The following is a 24,670-nucleotide window of genomic DNA, read 5'->3' on the forward strand; positions in this document are numbered from 1 at the left end:
TGTGAAGAAAATGAAGGATGGGGTGAAGCTCTGGAGATAGTAAAGTCAGCATTAAGACCAGGAGATTGCAGAATGCCTAACAGAAGGATGAGGCACTGTTCTTGAACTTTGCATTGAGCTTCATCGGAGCAATGTGAAAGGCTGAAGATGGAGATCAGAACTAGAATGGGAGAGGGGGAGCTGCACTAACTGCATCTCATATGTTGCTGGACGCTCTGCATTCTTTTGTCTTTTTACCCACCCACACCCCACTATTTTCATGTTCCTTTGTTCTTTCTACAGGGTAGATTTTAACACAGCAGAAGGGGCCAGCTAGCTACCTGACAGTTCCAGAGAGAGATCTGAGCCATACTGAGAAGCAAGATTCGTTAATATGTATGTGGCAGTGTACTGATGAAAAATGCACCTCAACAGCTCTGGGCTATAATCATATTATATAGTAATATAATAACACCTGGGCAATCTTTGAGACTAACCTGGCTGGTTAAGAAATTGGTTCGCAGGTGTGGGGGAAGGGTGTTGTGATCTTTAGGGGAGGGAGAGATTCCAGCCAGAGTATCAGTGACCCACATTGTTATTGTGCAGATGAGTAAGCACTCTCGCTCCTCCTGGCCTCACAAAAAATAATTTCACATTTATTTAGAAAGGCCTCTTCTGCTGTTTTGCGAAGGTTTACTGAGCAGGCATCCATGGTGGATTCTCTACCAAATGGATAGTTATATTGCATCAAAGTCCTGTACATATCATCAGTTACCAATTTTTATTAATGAAGCTCCTATTTGACCCAGCTGGATGCTTTGACCACCCAGCAGAACGTCCTGGAAAATATGATGCCAAGGTGACTAGGAGCGCTAATTTTAACATTGCTATAGAAGTTCAGTACTGTCCCATTTCTGCTGGGAGAGGAATTTAAAATCCTGTTTATCTGCAGTATCTTACTTTTATATCACCTGACCATTTTCTATAAAGCAATTTACAAGTCATTTAACACATTAACACCCTCTCTGATATTGCCCTATCTGTTGTTGTCTCCCCCACTCTCCACGATTTACTTCACTCCCCCAATTCCTTCTTTATATCTTCTCAATAATACATATCCAAAGATCACAACTTGTCTTTCCTCACTAGAGATGCTGATTAGCTTGCTGAATATATTCAGCATTTTCTGCTTTCTTTTCACTTAAAACTGCTTTCCTCACACTTCAAAATCAGGTTGAAGAATCGTATAACATCACTGTAGAAATGTTACTATAATTTTAGGAATGGTTCTATTACAGAAATATAAATGTAACATTAATGAAGTACACACTTCAAAAATACTAAATAAAATGTTATCCGGGTTTTCCTGTTCTTTTCTATTTGTTCTCTTCACTTTGCCCCTAGTCTTTTTTGCCTATCATTTGTTTTATCTTTTGCATTATTTCTTATCTCATCTGTTTTATGTTTATTTTCTATTTTTAAATTTCCAACTATATTTATGAACTTGTCCACTTTTCTCTGCCTTTAGCAATCTTTTCATCATTCTTGTTTTCATGATCACCTTAATAAAAAAGTATTGTCAACCTAAATGGATCTCTTTTTTACCCCCAACTAATCAAATTATACTTTATTAAAATTTAACTGGTAGTGTCATTAGAATGGCAGCTGATACTATGAGATTTCCACAAGCAAATGTTGTTGGGTGAGCTACCTCACCAATGGTCTAGGAAAGCTGGTATGCCAAAAGGAGCCACAACGACTTCAATACTGGGGAGTTAATGTAGATACTTATATTAGCAGTGTAAGAGAGACACCTAACAAAGCCCTCTGCTGTGATCTGTGGCTTTAGCATATTGATAAGGATCTTTGTGAATCCAGAAAAAAATGCCATCACATTAGTAAAACTACAGTGATCATATCTCAGGTATTGCATGAAAGAAAGAAAGTCTTGCATCTACAAGTCACTGTTGTAATGTAAGAAACACAGCAGCCAATTTGTACACAGCAAACTCCCAGAAAGTGCAATGTGTCAGTGATCAGATCATCTGTTTTGTGATTCAGAGATGAATATTGGCCTAGACACTGGGAATAACTCTCCTGCTTTTCTTCAAAATAGGTTCAAGGGATCCACCCAAGCAGGCAGATGTCTCATCTGAAACACCACGATCCAACAGTGCAGCATTCCTTTAGTACTGTACTGAAATGTCAGACTTGACTTTTGTGTTCAAGCCCTAGAGTGGGACTTGAACTCAGAATCTTGTGACTCAGAGGCAAAAGTGCTACCAAGTAAGTCATGGTTGACACTTACAAAACAAAATTTAATGTTAACTGCTTTGTATATGACATTACATCCTACCCTGTTCCCCGTACAGTAATTTACAGGCTTTTGTTTTTGTATTGTTATCATTATGATTTTATATTGCACTGCAGCAACTCAACAAGGCTCCTTCAACAGCACCTTCCAAACCCATGACCTCATCCACCTAGAAGACAAGAGCAGCAGATGCAAGGGAACACCTCTACCTGAAAGTTCCCCTCCACACACACCTATCTCTATCACCATTCTTTTACTATCGCTGGGTCAAGACCCTGGAACTCCCTCCTTAACAGCATTGTGGGTGTACCTATACCATATGAACTGCACCGGTTAAAGGAGGCAGCCCACCACCACTTTCTCAAGGGCGATTAGGGATGGGCAATAAATGCTGGCCTGGCCAGCGATGCCCACGTCCCGTGAAAGAATTTTTGAAAAAAAATTAAATACAGATTTTTGAACATCGCTTGACATGCATCTTTTCCCAAAATTCAAAATACGAGTTTAGCTACTAAATCCTTGGCTAATCTCTGTGGAACGCACAATATCTATATAAAGGTTCTACTTTATCCATATTTTGTTATATTTATATGAAAGTGAGGAATACATCAGCTTTCAATCAATCAGAAGCAAAATCTTCTCCATACTAGATTTTATTAAAATATTATGATCACATTAAACTTCACTCTTTATCAAGAATGTAGCATCAATTTTCAGCTAGAACCCGTTATTATTGAAGAAAAAATAGCCATTACACAATACGGTTACTTGCACTCTAACTAATTACATTGCTTGATTGTTGCTGAAATTATTCTAAAAATAAACCTAGATGTCAAACTACAGAACCTTACAGACATTTTACAAATTTTCACCTGAAATTGAAGAATCAAAAGAATTATCAGAATTGAACATTGTGTTTTTATTGCAGGCAATAATATGTAATACATGTGACATTAATACAGCATAAATTGCGGTTTCATTACTTAGTTATTGTTGTTTGATATATTATGTCTTAAAAATCAAATACTGAACAAACAGAAATCTAACATACCTTCATAAAAATAGCCTCTTGCATTTAAACTCAATCCATTTATGTTTCAATCAGAGCTTAAGAATGTTTAAAGATTACATTAACATTATACTGGTACACTTTTATTGACCTTCATATTTAAAATATTCCTACTTAGTCATTTCTTACATGGTACATGGCACCTATACACATTCACTAATGATAATTATAGAACAGATGCTGATTTAGTCATTTTAAGAAAGAGTGGAGCATAATTAGTGCTTAAATGGCCTAGTTATTGCAGTGCTATAGGAACTAGACAAATTTTAAAATGAGAACATCTAGCCTGATAACAGAAAACATGAAATACATAATTCATTCATTTGGAAAATTTATATCAGTGGGTAACCATGAACAGTAATAATGATCCAATTCTTTGTGAGTGGTTTTTAGGTACTGCACTCATCTGCAATCATTTAACAAACCTTTGGAGATCAAATAGCATTTTGTGGAATTCTCAGTGGTGTTTGTGCAATAAAGTATGAACAAACAGAAAATGTGTGCTCCTGGTCATTCTTAAAGAATTCAAAATGTTATCAGCTGGGAATTTCATTTCAAACGTAACATTGTAAAAATGTATAAATATGTCATAAAAGATAGAAAGGTCAGTTCACCTTGCTTAAACAATAGGATTTATACTGTTCAAATATTGTATTTATCTTACTGTACTCAGGTCAACTGTTATGGAGTAGAGTGTGTATCACATTTGAAGCTAAAGAAGTAATTTTCAGCACAAACACATGGGACTGTACTTGCACAGACACTAATATCAGTCACTTGCTGTAAAATCCGGGGTAGAAGTATATTGGCGTCTATCTCAAAGTCCTTTAAGTATAAGTGGATTAGTTATGTACCAGAATAATTTGGTACCATTGTAATAATACAAAACTTGATTAACAATTAGTATGGGCTTTAGACCGAAAGACACGTACTTTGGATTTTATGATGTTTTCACTACTGATGTCCTGGGCCAACTGCAGTTCAGGGAGTACCTTTGTAAGACTGTTGTCTTTAGTAGCTCTGGTAGAGGCAGTCATAGCTGAATTACATTAGGGCAGTCTCCAGTGAACCTGAGACCTCAGTACAAGCCTAACTCAAGTTTAACACCTGATGTGGTTGCCTTAACCCAAAGAAGCCTAATCCCAACACTCAGAAGAATGGAACATCTCATGGTACATCGGAGAATGCTCTTCTGAAATAGTTGTAAAGTTGCAGTGTGGGCAACTTAACACAGCAAAGCCCAGTATTGCCATTATGATGTATTATACATACTAAAATAGGAATAATTGATCCTTTCAAGATTGTAGCAACATTTTTGCACTCAGATTAACTAGACTGCTTCTCTATTTGGTTTATTTTTTTTTAAAAGGGTGAAGCTAAATTCTTTCATTTTTTTTTAGTCCATGAGAAATTATTTGCATGTCAGTTTTTGCTCCATATATGGGCATGCAAGATTAAACATTTAAACTGCAATAATCAAAGTATCAATAGATCGTAAAAATATTTCACAGATACATTTTATTTATATCTACCAAACATATTACAAAAATATTATGCCACTGCACCAAAGTATTTTATAGCTGCCATTAAAGAAAAGGGGATTTGTCAAAGTCTCAATGGGGAACTGCAGCATGTCACTACGTAGACCTCAATCATTCCAGATCTGATCTATGATCTGTGCTGAATTGTTTGGTCTTAGTAAGGGAGGTAACGGCAGGGCTGGAGAGAAATGGTAAAATTGCTCTCAGTAATGCAAGACAAAATCTGCCATACCTTCTGCTCCTAACTGCTACCAGTGGTCTATGTTACAAGTGCCTAAGTACGGAGATCAGGTGGAGAAAGTGTTGTTTGGTGATGCATTATTTTCAATCCACTCCCCACTTCTTATGTTTAGATTATAAAGACAAATTTTACATGGCCCTGCCATCACTAGAAAGAGCCTTGCATGCAGCCAGTACATATCGGAAAAACAGCGGACCAGCTATACACAGAAAAGCATGAGTAGTTCACCCACTATTTTCTGCTAAGTTTTACACATGAAAGATGACCACTTAACTAAGGTGCCAGAAGGTGTCAGCATCTGTACAACTGGGAATATGACGTTGTGGCAATAATGGAGGCCTGGCTCAAAAAAGGGCACTAAATGTTCCTAAATACAAGGTTTTCAGAAAGATAGGGAAGAAAAAAATGGAGAAGGGGTAGCAGCATCAATTAGGAGAATATTACAGTGCTGGTGAGAAAGAGTGTCCTAGAGAAGTCAAGAACAGAACCTATTTGGTGAGAGTTAAGAAACAAGAGAGGTAACATTGCTAGTTGTGTTCTAAGGACCACTAGCTAGTGGAAAAGAGAGCAAATTTTCCGGGGAATTACACTGAGGTGCAAAACCTGTAGAGTAGTTATAATGCAGGACTTTAATTATCCTAGTTTAAACTTGATATTAATAGTGCAAAGGGCAGGGAGGGGAAAGGGTGTTTGAAATGTGTTCAGGAGAAGAGTGTGTTTCTGGGCCAATGAGAAAGGAGCATTGCTGGATTTGGTCGTGAGAAATGAGATGGGTCAAGTAGATCAAGTGTCAGTAGGGGAACATTGAGGGAAGAATGATTATTGCATCATAAGGTTGAGGTTAACCATGGAAAAGGACAAGGAGCAATCTAGAGTAAAAATTTTTAACTGCTGGAGGGCAAGGAGAGTATGGGAAGACAATGGCAGTTAACATAAAAGGGAATTCAAAAGTCCTCTATAGGCAAAATATGTCAACAAGTTAGTAAGAGAAGGCTTAGATCAGTTGGGGATCAAACAGGGGATTTGTGCATGGAGGCACAAGGCATGGCTGAATTATTAAATAAATACATTACATCTGTCTTTACCAAGGAAGAAGATGCTGCTGAAATCAGAGTCAAAAAGGAGGTAGTTGAGACACTGAATGGGCTAAAAATTGTTAATGAGGGTGCATTAGATAGGCTGGCAGTAATTAAAATTGACAAGTCACTTGGAGGGCCAGATGAAATGCATCCCAGGTTGCTGAGGGACCTAAGGGTGGAAATGATGGAGGTATTGGCTATAGTCTTCCAATTCTCCTTAGATTATCCCTTGTTCAGAAAAAAAGGGGACAAGGATAAACCCTGGAATGACTGTTTAACCTCAGTAGTGGGAAAGCTTTTAGAAATGACAATGCCGGACAAAATTAACACTCACTTGGACAAACGTGGATTATTTGAGGAAAGTCAGTATGGAATTGTCAAAAATAAGTCATGTTGAACAAATTTGATTGAGTTTTTTTGATAAGGTAACTGAGATGGCTGATGATGGTAATGTGGTTGATATGATACACATGGACTTAAGAAGATGTTTGATTAAGTGTCACATGACAGGCTTACCAGCAAAGTTGAAGCCCATGGAATAAAAAGGACAATGGCAGCATGGATGTAAAGTGGGCTGAGAGACAGCAAATAGAGGACTGGATTTTATGTGCCCCCACCAGGTGTGTTTTCAGTGGGGGTGGGGGAGGCACGTAAAATAGGGTTGGTGCCCAGCCCACCACCTTCCCACCCAACCCTGAGCTCACCCCCATTAGATGGTAGGTGGGCAGGTGCCGAAATCCCATCCACCATATGTAGATAAATAATTGTGAGTCAATTGAGTTTGTTAACAAGCCAATTGGTCCCAATAATATGCTGCCCACACTATAACACGGCTGGCACGGGCACGGGGGCAGGAGTGGGCAGCCCGCATTTAAAAAAAAAAAATTTTAAAAGGGCAGGAAGCAAGGGGGGGGGTTCACTATCTTCAGGGAGTGTCCTATGAAAACTCCCTCCCTTTCTACCTGCCTGCCTGGTCTCCAAATTCCACTCGCCCACCCCCCTCCCTAAGCTGACCAATTTCCTCACCAATACTCCGGGTTGACGTCACTCTGGGATCCATTGGGCCTTCTTTTTGAGATTGGTTGCAGTCCTGGCAGTGCCCACTACTGAGCTCTTGGTGCTGCCAGAAGTGCTGGAGCTGCTGGCCAATCCGATTGGCAGGCAGCTCCTAAGGGCAGGACTACCTCCCCAGGTGGGGGCGGAAGTCTCACTGTGAGCCAATTTAGCCCCCCTGCAGTGTATTATGGCTGCGGGGCAGGCTTGCACAGAGTGAGTTGGCTTCCAGCAGGCAGGTGAGCCGTCTGCCACCTCCCACGCAAAATGCAGCAAGTGAGTCATGGTGAACGGTTGTTTATCGGACTGGAGGAAGGCATACAGTGGGGTTTCCCAGTGGCCATATTAGAAATACTGCTTTTCCTGACCTATATTAATGACATAGACTTAGTTGTGCAGGGTATAATTTCAAAATTTGAAGGTGACAGAAAACTTGGATATATTGTGAAGTGTGAGGAAGGTAGTGATAGACTCCAAGAGGACATTGACAGGGTGGTGGAATGGGCGACATGTGGATGATGAAATTTAATGCAGAGAAGTGTGAAGTGATACATTTTGTTGGGAAAAAATAAAAGGTGTAATTCTATAGAGGGGCAGGCACAAAGACAGCTGGAAGTATATGTATATTCTTGAAGGTGGCACGGCAGGTTGAGAAAGTGGTTAAACAGGCATTTGGGATCTTGGGTTTTGCAGGGGATTTGAACTAACTGGCTCTTGCAGAGAATCGTCATGAACACAATGAGCTGAATGGCCTCTTTCTGTGCTGTTGCCATTCTGTGATCCCCTGCACAAGTCATATCTTTGGGCTGGGAGACAAAAGGAAAATATCTGTAATAAAACGAGTTGTGAGGAAAGTTGTACCACTGGGTGAGAAAGAAATGGTAAAATGTCTTCAGTGTTTTACAAAAACAACAAATGGTAGGCTGGTTTGTAAAACATTGAAGACATTTTACCGCATATATACAATATTTTTGGAAATGGCTCTAATAGACATCACTGAATATCTGTAATCTCATCATAAATATCTCTACTTCCTACTCTAAATTTTCTAGCTCCCTTAGGGATCCTGAAGGCACAAAGAGGAGAGAGAATCTCAGAGACATGAAGTTGGCAGATCAAACTCAATGGCTGTTAAGCGGGACACAGAGGTCACAAAGATGTGGGGGAAGAAACTAGAATGGATTGATGAGAGTCAGCTGTTTTTTCCTACTGTTCAAATAGCAAATGTTGGTTATATTTGGCCTCATATGCGCAAAAGGAGTTAATAATATCATTAATTACAATGCATAAGCATTGTAGGGGATTCAGTATTGGAATCAGTAAATTATTAAACATCCTGTTATGATTTGCAATGAATATATTTGCACGTAACTAGTTATGTGAAGCACACAATTTTAAAAGTAAGGCTTCCAACATAGACTGATAGGTATGAATTCCAGACTCATGCCATTAGCACAGGAGTTATAGTACAGCTCCATTTCAAGACCTTTAAAGCTCTGACCCAGATGTTCTGAATCTCCTCCTCTTTGCTAGATTGCAGTTACCTTTGAAGGTATCGGATCTGTACTGGCCTGTTGTCTACTTCATTGTTTATGTATGGAGTAAACTTGTTCGAAACTTGGTTCTTAGTCAGAATGTAAAATAATTATTGAGTTGTTATCTTATTCAACAATGCTGATTTATTTTGCATCTGAAATATTTCAACAATAAAAGGAACAGGACTAGGCTGTTATCCCCTCCCCTATTATAGTGCATTCACTGTCTCTGATATTACTTATATAAATAGCACTTTAGCACTTTAAAGTGGTTTGCCCAAGCCTTTTGTTTTTATGGACCACATGGTTGTGAAATATGTACTTCAGCATCTAGATAAAGAGTGGAATTTTCCAGTCCCACCTGTGGTGGGAATCGTGGCGAATGGTGGCACAACTCCCGGCATGATGACACAAGTCTTTTTCCTGCCATCGGGAAATCAATTTGGAATTTTGTTCTCCTGGCTTTGCTGTCGGGTTAAAGGTGGTTTGACTTTCCTGCTGATCCATGACAGGAACCACATTTGCATTCAATTGCATCTCATGAAGATCAGCTTCCATTTCTTTCCCACCCAGTGATACATCTCTCCATGCTACTCATTTTATTACAGATATTTTCATTGAAAGGCCAATTCAGCAGAATCATGTTCCCCCTCCAGATTAAGTACCGCACCAGCAGATAATTAAAACAATCTGTTTCATGACAGGACATGATTAGTGTGCTCCTGGTGGGCTTTACTTCTTTGAGGTACGTAGATGCTGCTTTCGCCTACATTTAAAAGGGTCACAATTCAGGTGCATGTATCACGGGCAGCTCCAAAGCTGGATAGGGCAGGCAGACTTACGGGGCAAGGTGAGGGGGTTGCCTGGGGAAGGAGGTGGGGCGTTGTCTGGGGAAGGGGGAAGAGTGTCTTGGAGGGTCACTCAGTGGAGTCAATGGTGGGATCCTGGCAGGCTGTGAACTCAGAGTACTGGTGGTAGAAGGGAACAGTCACAATCAGAGGGGAAGTGGTATGTGGTGGGGTGGCAAGTTCAGGGTGTGAGCCAGGTAGGTGAAAGTATCATCGGGTGGGTCAAGGAGGGGACAAGACAGGTGGCTTGGATAATGGAAGGGACAGGGTCGGTGTGGGCATCTGGGCAGTAACAGGTATTGACTCTGAGGGGGGGAATGGCACGTGGAAGTGGACGGTTACAGGGTCCAGGGTAATGGGGATGACTCAATGATGACGGAAGGGAGACAATAGGTGATAATGGGTGGGTCTATGATGATGGATGGAAGTTGGTGGGTGACAGGAGGAGGGTAGAAGGTGGTGGAGTGAGTCTGGAAAATTACACGCACCATATTTCCACAAAACTGCAATGCCTTGAAGTGAGAGCAGGGTCTTTTTGGGTAGGTGGAATTCAAGGGCAGAGCAATCAGTTGACTAAAGGGACACCCCCATGATTATCATAATATACAGTTGTGATCTCCACTCTGAGGTAAAGCCAACACAGCAGCAGGTTTGTTCCTGATTCATGTCTCATAACATCCCAGCAAGGTGTGGAGCTGTCGTTTGTTCTGTGCCATTTACCAACAGCTGCAGTCAGAGGCAGGGATGAAGGGAGGGAGGGAGGGCTGATGGAGAGTGGCAAACTCATGTCTCCGAACCTCCATCCTCCCAGGTGAATGGTCATGGCTGACAAGGGATCATGCAGTTGGTCTTGCATGCTGCCAAGGCAATTGTCTCTATAGAGTTCCAAAGGTAGTGCAGGCAAGTGAAAAAGTGCCTGTGTGAGGCTTCCTGCACATGGCTCTCATCACCCTGGTCAAAGAGCATTCTCTCCATATGCTTTCAAGTAGGAACGGGAGGAACATCCATCTCTGGTCCTTTACCAGGAAGGGGTGGGGTAGGGATGCCATGTCTAGATGTAGTCCAGGTGAGGGACTTAGCACTTGCTTGCTGGCTTTAAGATGGAGAGAAACCTGTAAAGGACATGTTCACTAAGTGTTATCACTTCAATTCATTCACACATCCACTGAGGCATCGATGATGCAGGCTGCAGGCAACCCTGCTTTGGTAATGGCTCTCACCCATCTGAAGAGATGGAGACCCTGTCACTGGTTGGCATAGGTCCATGTGGAGTAAGGTCCTGAGCAGCAAGAGTCAATGGGGCCTTTAGAAGATCAAGATGCTAGCAAACATGGACCACTGCAACACTGAGCATTGGCCCAACTCTCGAAGGGTAATGCGGACCTCCTGGCCTGCAATGATTGAATGTCTGTCCAGGTGCCCTTTAAATATGGTGCTAGGACCTTTAACCTCATGAGGTGATGGTGAGGTGGACGATTTCCTGACCACCCCACCACGAAATTTGCTGAGCTCCTCAGTCATGCATAATTAGTGAGTTCAAAAGTGGAAATCACACATGTTCACCTGCCTTGCCACCCAGCAGGAATCATGCTGAGTTCCTCACATGCCACTGCACTTCACTTTCAAAATGGAAAATTCCTCCTATGTTAGACGTTAGAATCTAAGTTTCCATAATGTTGTTGGTATCTCAATTTGTTGATACTGTGTCTCCTTTAGAGCTTATTCATCAATGAGGCACAGCACTAAGAACAACCCTTTACAGATGTCTTTGTCCATAATATTAGGACTTAGTTGTAGGAGGCAGTGGGTGATGACAGAAGGATGCTTTAGTGACTGGAAGCCAGTGTCTAGTGGCGTACCATAGGGATCTGTGCTTGGTCCCCTATTACTCATCATTTATATAAGTGACATAGATGACTATGTGGGGGGTAGGATTAGTAAGTTTGCGGATGACACAAAGATTGGCCGGGTGGTTAACAGTGAGGTTGAGTATCTTGGGCTACAGGAAGATATAGACGGGATGGTCAAATGGGCAGATAAGTGGCAGATGGAATTTAACCCTGAAAAGTGTGAGGTGATACACTTTGGAAGGAGTAATTTGACAAGGAAGTATTCAATGAACGGCATGGCAGTAGGAAGTTCTGAGAAACAAAGGGACCTTGGCGTGTGTGCCCATAGGTCTCTGAAGGCAGAGGGGCATGTTAGTGGGGTGGTGAAAAAGGCATATGGGACACTTGCCTTTATCAATTGAGGCATAGATTACAAAAGTAGGGAGGTCATGTTGGAGTTGTATAGAACCTTGGTAAGGCCACAGCTGGAGTACTGTGTGCAGTTCTGGTCGCCACATTATAGGAAGGATGTGATTGCAGTGGAGGGGTTGCAGAGGAGATTCACCAGGATGTTGCCTGGGATGAAACATGTAAGTAATGAAGAGAGGTTGGATAGACTTGGGTTGTTTTCATTGGAGCAGAGAAGACTGAGGGGTGACCTGATCGAGGTGTACAAGATTATGAGGGGCATGGACAGGGTGGATTGGGAGCAGCTGTTCCCCTTAGTTGAAGGGTCAGTCATGAGGGGACACAAGTTCAAGGTGAGAGGCAGGAGGTTTAGGGGGATGAGAGGAAAAGTTTTTTTACCCAGAGGGTGGTGACAGTCTGGAATGCGCTGCCTGGGAGGGTGATGGAAGCGGGTTGCCTCACATCCTTTAAAAAGTACCTGGATGAGCACTTGGCATGTCATAACATTCAAGGCTATGGGCCAAGTGCTGGTAAATGGGATTAGGTAGGTAGGTCAGGTGTTTCTCACGTGCTGGTGCAGACTCGATAGGCCGAAGGGCCTCTTTTGCACTGTGATTCTGTCATTCTGTGATTCTGTGAATATTCAAACAGGACAAACCAGCAATTAAAGAAATGTCAGAATTAACTGTGCTTTGAAGGCTGGATTGCTGGAACTTGCTGGCAGCATTCAGCCCACGGTAATGATCAGGGTACTATCAACTTTGAAAAAATGAAACTGAACATATTAAATTTGTAATCATTTTCAAAACGGAAGCATTCCAAGTTTTTGTCTTTTAGGAATATTACATCAACATCAACTTGTGTTTATATAGCACCTTTAATGTAATAAAATCTCTCCAGGTGCTTCACAGAGGCATTATAATACAAAATATGACAACAATTCACGTAAGGTGATATTAGGGCTGATGACTAAAAGCCGAGGTAGGTTTTAAGGAATACCCTAAAAGGTGAAAGCAAGTTAGAGAGGTGGAAGGTTTTAGGGTGAGAATTTCAGAGCTTAGGTCTAGGCAGCTGAAGGTATAGTCACCAATGCTGCAATGATTAAAATTGGGAATTCTCAAGTGACCAGAATCAGAGGAACACAGAAAGTTAAGTGGTTGGAGGAGGTTACAGAGGGTTCAAGCTGTGGAGAGATTTGAAAGCAAGTAAGGGAATTTTAAAATTGAGGCATTGCTCAGTTGAAAACCAGGGTAGATCAGTGAGGACAGGGCAGATGGGTGAATGGGATTTGATGTGGGTTAGGCAGCAGAGATTTGGATGACCTCAAATTTACAGAGAGTAAAATTTGAAAAGCCAGCGGAGTGCATTAGATTCTTAATTCTGGAGATAGCAAAGGCAAGGATGAGGGTTTCAACAGCAGAAGAGCTGAGGCAGGACCAGAGTCAGGCGATGTTATGTAGGTAGAAATAAGCGGTCTTAGTGATAGTGTGGATGAGTTGAAAGCTCATCTCAGGGTCAAATATGGCACCAAGGTTGTGAGCAATCAAGTTCAGCCTCAGGCAGTTGCCAAGGAGATGGATGGAGTCGATAGTGAGGGAGTGGGGTTTGCAGCAGGGACAGATGGCATTAGCTTCAGTCTTCTCAATATTTAATTGGAAGAACCTTTCTGCACATCCAGTAACGAATGTCAGAAAAACTGGCCAATAATTTAGAGACAGTGGAGCAGTTGACGAGGTGGTGCTGAGGTAAAGCTGAGAGTTGTCAGCATGCATGTGGAAACTGACATGTGATTGGATGGTGTCACCAAGGGTCAGCATGTAGATGAGGAATAGGATGGGACCAAGCATAGATCTTTGGGAGGCACCAGAGGTAACTGCATGGGAATGGGAAAAGAAGTCATTGATGGTGATTCTCTGGCTATAATTAGATAGTTAAGAATAGAACCAGGTGAGTGCACCCATTAAGCTGGAAGATGGTGGGTCAGATTACTACAATAGAGGAAATCTCCTCTTCCATTTTATTTTCTTTCTCTTCCATATCTAGCGGCACTTGAGGCAACTATTTATTCCACATACAGGGGAGAACTAGGCTGAAAACAGATAGTTCAGAGGGAAAACGGAAAAGAAAGAAAGAGGGGCAAAAGGACTGTATGAGAAGAGACTGGCAGTTAACATAAAAGGAGTGCAAAGATCATCTATAGGTATACAAACAGTGAAACAGTAGTAAGAAGAGGGGTGTGGTTATTTGGTGACCAAAAGGGAGACCGATAGAGGCAAAGGCTTAAGAAATTCTGGGCAGCATAAATAGACACATAGAGTACAAAAGCAAGGAAGTTATGATGAAGCTTCACAAAACATTGGTTCAGCTTCTAATTCTGGGCACCACACTTTAGGAATGATGTGAAGGCCTTAGTGCAATAAAAGTTTACGTGGATCGTTCCAGTGATGAGGGACTTGGATTACTTGGATAGATTGGAGAAGGTAGGGTTGTTTTCCTTAGAGAAGGTTGAGAGGGGATTTGATAGATGTGTTCCATATCATGAAAGGTCCAGATAGAGTAGATAAAGAGATTTGCAGAAAGGTTGAGAACAAGAACATACATATTTAAAGTGTTTGGCAAAGGGGTCCAAAGGCAACATGAGGGGTAAAAATATTCAGGCCTATAGGGAAAGTTTGGGGGAATAGGACTAGCTAAATTGCTCTTGCAGAGAGTCAGCATGAGGTTGATGGGCTGTAACCAGTTTGTGATACTATGCTGCTTTTATATGCAGTAGATCATGCTCTAAAGAAGAATTAAGCGTTCTAAGGAAGAGTCATACAGACTCAAAGCATTAACTCTGTTTTAGATGCTGCCAGAGTTGCTGAGTTTTTCCAGCATTTTCTGTTTCTAGGTCATGCTCTGGGTTGTTTCTGTAACAAAGACCCTTTTATGTGGGCAGATCATTAGCCTGACTCATAACCTCACACTGGCAGAACTAACTAAATATGATGGGAGTTGGTGGAGTGGGTGTTATTTTAGCCCCTTCCAGTATCCCATTGGGTGTCAACCCAGGATGCAGAGACCTGAACTTAATCTCCAAATGCTGGGGCTGTCCGGAGTGGGAAGGAAACCATGACATTCCAACTCAAAGGCCGAATGTTACTGGCCCAAAGCTCATTTCTACCAATTTAGCCAAAATCAATCTAACCACCTCAGTATTCAAAACTAAACAAGACAAGAAGTGAAAAAATATTACCTGATTCTGGATTCCAAACATTCCAGAAAATGGAAAGAGATAACGAGGAGATTGCAAAGGCAATTAGAGTTTTCCAAAAAAAATTATGGAATTGGGAATTGTGCCAAGGGACTGAGTGGTAGTGCCAAGAAAGGGAAAGAGGTTAACCAGGAAATTATAAGCCCAAGTATCTTACTATGGTTGTCAATGAACCTATCCACGAGACCCACATTCTGCTCTGTTGATTCCATTCCCAACAAACTCCCTTCTTGTCTCCTACATTGGCTGACAATGTAAATGGTTTGCTCTCCTAAGGGACTGTACAAATCTCTTTCAAAACTGCTGCCATCCCTTCCTCAAAAATTCTACTCTTGATCCCAAAACATTTTCATACATAACCCTCCATAACTAACATCCAATTTCCTTTCCAATATCCTTGAACATGCTTTTACCAAACCCATGTCTATTCTTTCCACAACCCCATGTTCCACTCTTTCCAATCAGGTTTCCCCTGCCAACTGAAAATAGTTCTAATCAGCATCAGAAATGGCATCCTCCCTGACTGTAACCATGGTGCATTATCCTGCTTTGTGCTCTCTGCAGTGTTTGACATGACTGATCACAATATCCTCTTCCAATGCCTCTTCTCTGTTTTTCAGCTCAATGAGACTGTATTTTAATGTATTAATGTAACTTGTCCAATTGTAGCTATAGCAGCTCCAGAGATGGCTTCTTTTCCTGTTCCTGCATCTTCACCTCTCATGTCCTCCAATCAATAAATGAGTTTAATAATGGAGACAAATTTACTTATGCTATTTCCTCACATGTAAGCTTGCTAACAACTCCCTGAGATATAACAGCATGATTTTCCACAGACAGGAAAGTAGACCAGGTAACCTGCTCCCATACCATGACCATTGTTACTGTGAACCTATCTCCTGTGATGTGAAAAAAAGTGATTTGAAGTGATGTTTAAATCATTCCTGCATGGAAGTATGTGACCTCTGCTTTGCATCTCTGTATAATCAATGTATCATTATGTGGAGGATCATAGCATAAACTGTGCTTTATTAGTCTACAGGATTGTGAAATTCTTAAGACTTAAGCCTGGAAATTCCTGTTGATATAGCAGGTATTGTGCTTGTGGGGGTCAGAAACAGCTAGGTTCGAGAGAGCATCCAATGTTGAGAGGAGGGGGAAGCCTGAGCAGCAAAATCCATGCTGGCTTTCTGGAGCCGGGAGGAGCATTTCTAATCTTTCCAACCCCATGAAATAACTGAAAATGAACCTGCGGGCTTCTGGCTAGCTGATCCACCCACTCAGTCACTTCTGAAAATGGAAAATGAGGTCCTAAATACATCATAGCACCTTTATGTGCATATGAAAGGAATCTAATAAGGAGGGCATCCCAGTCATCCAATTGTTTTCATAAAGAAATGTTGTGTTGGCTAAATGCAAAAGAGCACTTAAACACAATTTTATATTGGTTTCATTATTCCTTCTGGTAGTGGAGGTCGCTGGCTTGGGAGGTGCTATCAAAGAAGTCTTGGTGAATTGGTGGAGTGCATCTTATAGATGGTACTCTCCACAGCCATAGTGCACCAATGATGAAGAGGCTGGGTGTTTTTAGTGGTAGATGCACTGATCAAGTGGACAGATTTGTCACTTCAGGTGTTGAATTTCTTCTGTGCTGTTGTAAGTGCATCCATCTGGACAAGTGAAGAGTATTCCCTTACACTTCTGACTTGTGCCTTATAGGAAGCAGCAAGGCTTTGGGCTCAGGTGAGTTACTGCAGAAAACCCACTCTCTGGCATGCATTAAATGGGTTGAGCTAAATTGCGTTTCTGGTCAATGGCAACCCACAGGATATTGATGGTGGACATTTCTGCCTAATTTGCTGGATTTTGCTAGTTGATGGGCACAGTGGAGGTTGGGGTGGTGGTAGGGTTGGTGGGGGGGTGGGGGGTGGTGAACTGACATTTGATGCATTTTACCATTTTCTGTTTCCTCCCATATCATGAGCATTAGAACTTCGTAATTTGTGAAGAGAAATCTTTCTTCCATAATTAATTCACCTTAGAAGTCCCAATACTGTCATAGCTTGGGATCTACTTCAAACTCCATTCCTGAAAATCCTTTTCACAGAATCATTGAGTTGCCACAGTGCAGGAGGCCATTCAGCCCATCATTGTCTGCACCACCTCTCCAAATGAGCCAATTCACTTAGTGCCATTCTCCTGCCATCTCCCCACCCTGAACATTCTTCCTTTTCAGATAACAACCTAATTTTCTGTTGAATGCTTTGATTGCAACTGCCTCCACCACACTCACATGGTGCACTCCAGACCTTCACTAGCCACTGCATGAAAAAGTTTTTTCTCATATTGCTTTTGCTTCTTTAGCCAATTATTTTAAACCTGTGCCCTCTCGTTCTCAATCCTTTCTTGAGTGGGAACAGTTTCTCCCTATCCACTCTGCCCAGACCCCTCATGATTTTAAGTACTTCTAGAAAATTCCCTTTCAGCCTTCTTTTCTTAAGGAAAATAGTCCCAACTTCTCCAATTTGTCTTCATAACTGAAGTTCCTCATCTCTAACCATTCTCGTGAATCTTTACTGCACTCTCTCCAATGCCTTCATGTTTTCCTGAAAGTGCGGCACTCAGAATTGGAGGTAATACTCCAGCTGAGACTGAACTAGTATCTTATACAAGTTCAACATAACCTCCTTGCTCTTGTACTCTATGCTCCTATTAATAAAACCCAGAATACTGTATGCTTTAGTATCTTCTCTCTCAACCTGTCCTGCCACCTTCAATTACTTATTCACATATATACCCAAGTTCCTCTGCTCCTGCACTCCCTTACAGTTGTATCCTTTATTTTATATTGTCTCTCCATGTTCTTCCTAGCAAAATGAATCACTTAATTTTTCATTGCATTGAACTTCATCTGCCACCTGTCCGCCCATTCCACCAGCTTGCCTATGCCCTTATGAAGTTCTGCACCATCCTGCTCAGTGTTCGTATCATCCATAAATTTTGAAATTTTGCCCTGTAAACCAATATCTAGGTCTTTAATATATATCAGGAAAAGCAAAGGTCCCAACACTGACCCCTGGGAAACTCCACTACAAACTTTCTCCCAACCCAAAAAACATCCATTAACCACTACTCCGTTTCCTGTCATTTAGTCAATTTCAGATCCATGTTGCCACTGTTCCTTTTATTCCATGAGCTATAACTTTGTTCACAAGTCTGTAGTGCGGTGTAAGAAATAGAACCTTTAATAAATGATACTTTTCAGAATAAGTATAGAATTGTTATGAAATTGGTAAGCATAGCACAAAGCAGAGAACCTGTTTTATTTCCCTCGCTGGAAAAACATGGACCCTAGAAATGTCAAAGTCTCTTGGTTCAGGCTTCCATATTGACATTCCTAAGTTGATAGGATGGCACCTCCTGTATCCTTCTATCTATACAAGTGTCTAGTAAGGACTAGCAAATGATCCTCAGCATGAGGTAAACTAAAAAGTGGCCTCAAGCTTAAGTGATGGACAGGAGAAGGTGATGGTCTGGACATCTTGGATACTTGCCCTGTATTCATTGGTTGGAGAGGTTCAAACAAGTGATTGACACAGATTAAACTACCAGCCCCTAGAGATAAAGTATGTTAACAAGTACTTGGAGACAAGGGACAGTCCTCCTCTGGCAGCCGCCTTCTTTAGATGGAAGCTGGACCAGGGAAGACGGAGGAAGATTGCATTAAGAGTTCCCTAACACTTTGACTGGAGAGCAAAATGTTGCCATCACAAGCTGCTGAGATCAACACATTCTGTGTCCATCATCTGTTTGTCCTCTGGGATCTGTGAACCACTCTCATCTGTCACGTGTCATCTACTTATCCTGTCTATTTAGCTAATACATCATATCTAAACTATGGCTTCTTCATAAACTTAATAAACTACCTTAAAATCACTTATGAGTTTTATGACACTTTGACCCTCAATCTTTCAGCGGCACTTTATCAAATGTCTTTTGGAAGTCCATGTACACCACATCAACAAGATTGCCTTCATCAACCCTCTCTGTTACTTCTTCAAAAAACTCCAGGAAGTTAGTTAAAAAAATTCCCTTAAGAAATCCATGCTGGCTTTCCTTAATTAACTCGCATTTGTCCATGTGACAATTAAAATTGTCGGGAATTATTGTTTCTAGAAGTTTCCCACCACCAAAGTTAAACTGACTGGTCTATAGTTGCTGGGTTTATCTTTACACCCTTTTTTGAACAAGGGTATAACATTGGCAATTCTCCAGTCCTCTGGCACCTAAGGAAGACTGAAAGATTATGGCCAGTGCCTGTGCAATTTCTACCCTCAGTATCCTTAGGCACATCTCAGCTGGTCCTGGTGCCCTATCAACTTTAAGTACAGACAGCCTATCCAATACCTCCTCCTTATCAATTTTTAACTCTTTTAGCATCTGAATTACCTTCTCCTTCATCATGGCCTGGGTAGCATCTTCTTTCTTGGTAAAGACATACAAAGTATTCATTTAATACCTCAGCTATGCCCTCTGCCTCCATGCCTAAATCCCCTTTTTGTTCCATCATTGGCCATGCTCCTCCTTTTACTACCCTTTTACTATTTCTATGCCTTTGGAATACTTTGATATTCCCTTTTATGCTGGCTGCCAGTCTTTTCTCATGCTCCCCCTTTGCTTCCCTCATTTGCTTTTCACCTCCCCTCTGAACCTTCTACATTCCTCCTGGTTCTCAATTGTATGTTCGACCTGACTCTGCCATAAGCACACTCTTCTTTCTTTATCTTAGGGCAGGATATTCACCTCAGCAGGCGGGCAAACGCCCGACCTGTTGAACGTGAAATGATGCGCATTGACATTGGGCAAGCGTTCTGATGTCAATGCGCAGCTGTGCAACAGTTTGGTTGGCGGGCAGTGTGGGAATCAGTAGCGAGCCCGCCAACAATTTAAAGGCCTATTAAGGCCATTAAATTATCAATTAAGTTGAATTTTTCACTGCCAGTAAAACCTCATGGCTGGCGAGCAGGTGAAAAGGTTATGCGGCCTTCGCACTTTTTAGTAAAGCAAATAAAAATAAAATAAAAATTTTAAAACTTAATTAATAACATGTCCCTGCAGGGGACATGTTTTATAACATTTTTAAACTCTTTTCAAAACTCTTCATCTCTCTGAGGCAGCTCTCTGCCTCAGGGAAATTATCAAGTATGCACTCGTGTGCATATGTGAAGATCGCGCTTGCCCCCCTCACCCACCTCTCCCTGCCCGCACAGGGAGTGCTGAGTGCTGCCACTCACGTTTGACACTGGGTGGACCTTAATTGGCCCACCAACGTGAAATTGCCTTCAGCCCCAATCATGGGCAGCGGTTGGCTTCCCGACCACCCCGGCTTGCCCCCGCCAAGCCCGCCCGACAAGCGCAAGATTCTGCCCTTAATCTCTTTTGCCATCCAGGGAGCTCTGGATTTGTTTGCCTCAAAGTTCCCTTTCAAGGGAATATACCTTGACTGTGCCTGATCTGTCTCTTCTTTGAATGTAGCCCAAAGTTCAGCTATTGGGCAGGGTTTTCGGGTTGCCAGGCGGGCGCAGTGGGCGGGTCTGGGAGCTGCCGGGAAACGGGCCGCCGCCATCAGTCAGCCCCCAACTGCGATTTCATGCTGGCTTGTCAGATAATGGCCAACCAGTGTGAAAGGCTCAGTGCAGGGGTGGGGGCAGGAGGGGGGGCAAGAGCTGAAGTCAGCGTAGGCATGGGGGAGCATGGAATGAAAGCTCCCTGAAGGAAGAGAGCTGCCTTAGGGAGCTGAAGAACTTTAAGGCTAAAACTAAACATGAAATTCCGAAAAAATTTCCATCTATAAGAATCACTCACCTTATCATATTGATGATAAAAATTCTGCCTAAACATTTTTATTTTGCTATTAATTAATATTGGAAATATTATCCAGCCCTTGGATGAGGTTTCTTCAAAATTTCAAAGGCCGCCTGGCCAATTGACCCGGACACCAACCATAATGTTGGATGAGCAGTGAAAAGTACAAGTCAGTTACAACATTAATGCCCTTAATAGGCCTCTTAATTATCAGTGGGCGTACTGCTGACTCTCCCGTGTGCCCACCGACCGAAATATCGTGGGAGTGTGCAATGACGTCAGGATGTTCGCCTGACATCATCGCACACTATTTTATGCCCGATTGGGTCAAACGTGTGCCTGCCTGCGGGATGTAAAATTTTGCCAATTGTTTTTTTCTGCCAACCGTTTGCTACAATTTATTTGGCCCAAATCCGTTCTTAACCCATTAAAGATGGCTTTCCCCCAATTGATTATTATTACGCTGGATTATTCTTTGCCCTTTCCCAAAGCCAACCTAAACCTTCTGATACAATGATCACTGTCCAGTAAATGTTCTCCTACTAACACTTGGCCCATCTCATTCCAAGGAACCAGCTCTAGCAGTGCCTCCTTTCTCGCTGGACTGGAAACATACTGCTGTAGGAAATTCTCCTGAACATGCTCTAGGAATTCTTGTCCCTCTCTGCCCTTTACACTACCACTATCCCAGTCTACATTTGGATAATTCAAATCCCCCATTATAACAATATAATTCTTGCGCCTGTCTGTAATTTCCTTGCAAATTTGTTCCTCTATATCCTTCACATCAGTTGGTGGTCTATGGGCTACAATGAGCAATGTAATTGCACATTTTTTGTTCCTTAGATCTATTAAAGTAGATTCTGTCCTAGAACCCCTCTGGGACATCCTGTCTCACCAGCACTGCAGTACTTTCCTTAATCAATACTGCCAGCCCTCCCCCTTTTCTTCCTTTCCTTGCACATCTTCTACCCAGGAATATTTAACACCCAGTCCTGCCCTTCTTTAAGCCAGATTTTTGTTATAGTCACAACAGTATATTTCCAGATGGCAACCTGCGTCTGTAACTCTCCAATCTTATTTCCCACACTGTGTATATTCACATACATGCACATTAACCATGACTTAGATTTTATTCCTTTCTCCCTTACTCTGACCTCACCTCTTAATTTACTATTCCCTATTCTAGTGCTATCTATCTCTCCCAATATTCTGTGCACATTGGTATTTCTCTCTGATATTATCTTTGGCTCCCACACCCTTGCCATTGGTTCAAGCCATGCCCAATAGCACTAGGCAAACACCCTGCAAGGAATCAGTCCTGGTTCTATTTAGATGCAGCTCCTTTGGCCTGTACAGGTTCCATCTCCCCTCGAGCTGATCCCAATGTCCCAAGAATCTAATGCCCTCCCTCCTGCATCATCTTTCCAGTCAAGCATTCATCTGCTTTATCCTCCTATTTCTATGCTCACTTGCGCGTGGCACTGGGAATAATCCAGAGATTACTACTTTTGAGGTCCTGCTTGCTAATTTCCTACAGAGCTCTGTAAATTCTGACTGCAGGACCACATCCCTCATTATGCATAAATTGTTCACACCAATATGTACCATGGTTGTTGGCTGTTCACCCTGCCCTCTCAGAGTGCTTTGCAGCTTCTCAGCGATATCCTTGACCCTGGAACCAGGGAGACAACATACCATCCTGAATTCATGTCTGCGGCAGCGGAAAGGCCTGTCTATTCCCCTAACTATAAAATCACCTCTCATTATTGCTCTTGCAGTCTCCTTTGTACCCACCGAAACCCTGATGTGTATCTGAAACCCCGCTGTGTATCCGAAACCCCGCCGTGTGTCTGAAACCCCATGTGTCCGCAACCCCGCCGTGTATCCGAAACCCCGCCATGTATCCGAAACCCTGATGTGTATCTGAAACCCCACCGTGTATCCGAAACCCCGATGTGTATCTGAAACCCCGCTGTGTATCTGAAACCCCGCTGTGTATCTGAAACCCCGCTGTGTATCCGAAACCCCGATGTGTATCCGAAACCCCGCCGTGTATCTGAAACCCCGCCGTGTATCTGAAACCCCGCCGTGTATCCGAAACCCCGCCGTGTATCTGAAACCCCGCCGTGTATCCGAAACCCCGCCGTGTATCTGAAACCCCGCCGTGTATCTGAAACCCCATGTGTCCGAAACCCCATGTGTCCGAAACCCCGCCGTGTATCTGAAACCCCGCCGTGTATCTGAAACCCCGCCGTGTATCTGAAACCCCACCGTGTATCCGAAACCCCGATGTATATCCGAAACCCCGCTGTGTATCCGAAACCCCGATGTGTATCTGAAACCCCGCCGTGTATCTGAAACACCGCCGTGTATCCGAAACCCCGATGTGTATCCGAAACCCCGATGTGTATCTGAAACCCCGCTGTGTATCTGAAACCCCACCGTGTATCCGAAACCCCGATGTGTATCTGAAACACCGCCGTGTATCTGAAATCCCGCCGTGTATCTGAAACCCCATGTGTCCGAAACCCCGCCGTGTATCTGAAACCCCGCCGTGTATCTGAAACCCCGCCGTGCATCTGAAACCCCGCCGTGTATCTGAAACACCGCCGTGTATCCGAAACCCCATGTATCCAAAACCCCACCGTGTGTCCGAAACCCCGATGTGTATCTGAAACACTGCCGTGTATCCGAAACCCCATGTATCCGAAACCCCACCGTGTGTCCGAAACCCCGATGTGTATCTGAAACACCGCCGTGTATCCGAAACCCCGATGTGTATCTGAAACCCCGCCGTGTATCTGAAACCCCGCCGTGTATCTGAAACCCCATGTGTCCGAAACCCCGCCATGTATCTGAAACCCCGCCGTGTATCTGAAACCCCGCCGTGTATCTGAAATCCCGCCGTGTATCTGAAACACCGCCGTGTATCTGAAACATCGCCGTGTATCCGAAACCCCGATGTGTATCTGAAACCCCGCCGTGTATCTGAAACCCCGCCGTGTATCTGAAACCCCATGTGTCCGAAACCCCGCCGTGTATCTGAAACCCCGCCGTGTATCTGAAACACCGCCGTGTATCTGAAACACCGCCGTGTATCCGAAACCACGATGTGTATCTGAAACACCGCCGTGTATCCGAAACCCCGATGTGTATCTGAAACCCCGCCGTGTATCTGAAACCCCGCCGTGTATCTGAAACCCCATGTGTCCGAAACCCCGCCGTGTATCTGAAACCCCGCCGTGTATCTGAAACCCCGCCGTGTATCTGAAACCCCGCCGTGTATCTGAAACACCGCCGTGTATCCGAAACCCCGATGTGTATCTGAAACACCGCCGTGTATCTGAAACCCCGCCGTGTATCTGAAACACCGCCGTGTATCCGAAACCCCGATGTGTATCTGAAACACCGCCGTGTATCCGAAACCCCGATGTGTATCTGAAACCCTGCCGTGTATCTGAAACCCCGCCGTGTATCTGAAACCCCATGTGTCCGAAACCCCGCCGTGTATCTGAAACCCCGCTGTGTATCTGAAACCCCGCCGTGTATCTGAAACCCCGCCGTGTATCTGAAACCCCATGTGTCCGAAACCCCGCTGTGTGTCTGAAACCCCGCCATGTATCCGAAACCCCGCTGTGTATCCGAAACCCCGC

This window comes from Carcharodon carcharias, chromosome 12 (genome assembly GCF_017639515.1).
Source record: "Carcharodon carcharias isolate sCarCar2 chromosome 12, sCarCar2.pri, whole genome shotgun sequence".
Classification (NCBI taxonomy): Eukaryota; Metazoa; Chordata; class Chondrichthyes; order Lamniformes; family Lamnidae; genus Carcharodon; species Carcharodon carcharias.